The 2,244-nt window shown below is 45.8% G+C and overlaps 1 long non-coding RNA gene across 2 annotated transcripts; it reads left to right on the top strand.

Moving 5' to 3' along the window:
- The first annotated feature begins 475 nt into the window (after positions 1-475).
- Positions 476-2,029, top strand: LOC102029648. 2 transcript variants are annotated; one of them, XR_264443.1, is made up of 3 exons: positions 476-634; positions 780-888; positions 1,687-2,029. It is a non-coding gene; the product is annotated as an uncharacterized LOC102029648 (long non-coding RNA). The 2 variants fall into 2 exon arrangements; XR_001231729.1 differs by lacking the exon at positions 1,687-2,029 and having other exon boundaries at positions 780-1,071.
- Positions 2,030-2,244: the final 215 nt, after the last annotated feature.

Raw genomic sequence — 2,244 nt, forward strand, 5'->3', positions numbered from 1 at the left:
GCCAAAATACAGTGGTGTCTTGGTTTACAAACAGTTTGTTTTATGATTTTGGGGAAGATGGCTGCATTTGTTTTTGTGTGGGGAAGATGGCCATGGTCCTGTTTGTCAACTGAAGCGGAATTTGTGAACAGCTGAATACTTTTGTTTATGAACTGAATTGTTTGCAAACAGAAGCATTTATGAACTGAGATTGCTGTACTTCTTTAAATTATCTCAGGTATTTCGTTACAGTGACAAAATGTTTAGCTGAGCATGGTGGCACATGCCTGTAATCCCAGCACTGAGGAAGCTGAGGCAGGAAGATCCCCATGAGTTTGAGGCCAGCTTGGGCTACATAGTGAGCTCAAGACCAGTCTGGACTACATAACAGTACTGTCTCAAAAAACACCAAAAAAAGAAAAACAAAAAAAGCTTACACTCCCCATCTATTTCTGGCAAACAACGTGGGTTTTTTAAAATTTGCTTTTGTTTTCAGATTTACCTCCTGAGATCAACAAAAGCACCAATATTTTGAGATTCCCCATATATTTCAAAATCAGACTTCCTCTGACTCTTCCTTGGACCAGCTGACCTCTTCTACTCTGTTATAGTATTTCCTGTGGATCTGCAGACTTTTTTGAAGTTTTAGAAAATGGTAGGTGCTGTTAGCCTAGATTCTCTGCCCCTTTTGAACATTTATTTTCTTTTTTCCTTGTTAGACATTCTTGTAGATGGCTGGGTAATATCTTTGTTACTTAACTACAATGAGGACATCATGTTCCTTATAACATTTTTAACAGCAACACAGATAACTAGATGCACATTGAACACTAGAAGAGGTCCCCACGTCTCACTGTTGAGACTGAAGATGCCAGTGACTTCATTCCCCATTTCATCCACTGACCAGGGGTGAGTTTTACCAGTAGTAGCAGCAGGAACTTCGGTGTGCTTTTATTTAGCACTTCGTGGTTCAGTCCAAGACACCACGCTAGATGTTTGTGTCACCATACTTCAGAAGAGGAAACCGAAAGTCCACGGTAAACTCAACAACTCAGGCCGGGTAGCTAGTAAATCTCAGAGCTGAGCGGTGAACCCTAGTCTTCAGCCTATTTCTTGTGGCCAACAATCTTAGCAAAATCAGCATTAGTCACCCTGCCTTACGGTTGTGTACATTTGAACTCTGGCCCCCGGGGGGGGGGGGGGGGGGGGGGCGGAGAGTGAGGATGCTACCCAAGGGCACCAGTTACTGTTTTTGTAGGACGTGGCAACTCATTCCTTGGTTCTTGCTCTTCTGGCTGGAGTGTTTCAGGTGCCAGGATCAAGTTAAAGCCAAAGCCTCAGCTTTTAGCAGAGGCAGCAAAAAAAGCAGAAAGCCTGTGCATGAGCCGTAATCAACCCGACTCTGCCACCATCAGGAACAAAATCTGAGTCTGAGGCGCTAGGAAGTGCCAGGGTTCCAGTTCATACACTGCACCAGAGCCGTCAGCTCGTGCCAGGGAGAGTCCCCACACTTACACCCTGACCCCACACTCCCCACGAGCTCCTTGGGCTACCTGTGGGATTCTGACTCAGCTATCCACCTTTGGTCCCTATAGAATTCGGTCATACATTGACCCTCCGCAACAAGCTCATGTGCCCTGATAATTTCCAAATTCTGATGGCTTATTCACATTCCACATCGCTCATCATTCTCTTCCTGCCTTCCAGTGCACGCCCAGCCAGCTGTAACTGATGTGAAAGTGGAGCTCTTCACACTTTTAGAAGAGCCTGCCAAGGATAAAATCTTAATAATAGATGCCAACTCTCCCATATTCCAGAATCAAGTCCTAGGAAACCCAGGTCATAGTAAGAGATTGTGAGGCAGCTTGTGAAAGCTTTTCTGCCCGTCACTCAGCCACTTACAAAGGAGTGGAGATGAGGGAGAGGTTCTGTATCCGCTTCAAGTGTGTCAGAGTTTAGCTTTTGCCTACTCAGGTAGGGAGGAGGACGTAAGGTTTGTATGAAGTTGGCTCTAGATCAGTCTTAGACACCAGAGTGGAAAGAGACAGAAGGACAGCGGTTTCACGCTTAATAGAGGAATTTGAGGTGGAAAAAGATGCGCTCTTCCCGTGGACCAGATGGGAGAGACCCTGGAGCTGGAGCTGAGCAAGACTCTACCCAAAAATAGCAGTGGGGAGTACCCAGAAGAGGGACAGAGGAAAGACTTTCAGAGGCCAGGGTGTGAGGGACATTTTGGAAACCAAGGGCACTTGGTACACTACAGAT

The sequence above is a fragment of the Chinchilla lanigera genome, unplaced genomic scaffold, assembly GCF_000276665.1.
Source record: "Chinchilla lanigera isolate Chin_1 unplaced genomic scaffold, ChiLan1.0 scaffold00111, whole genome shotgun sequence".
NCBI classification, from domain to species: Eukaryota; Metazoa; Chordata; class Mammalia; order Rodentia; family Chinchillidae; genus Chinchilla; species Chinchilla lanigera.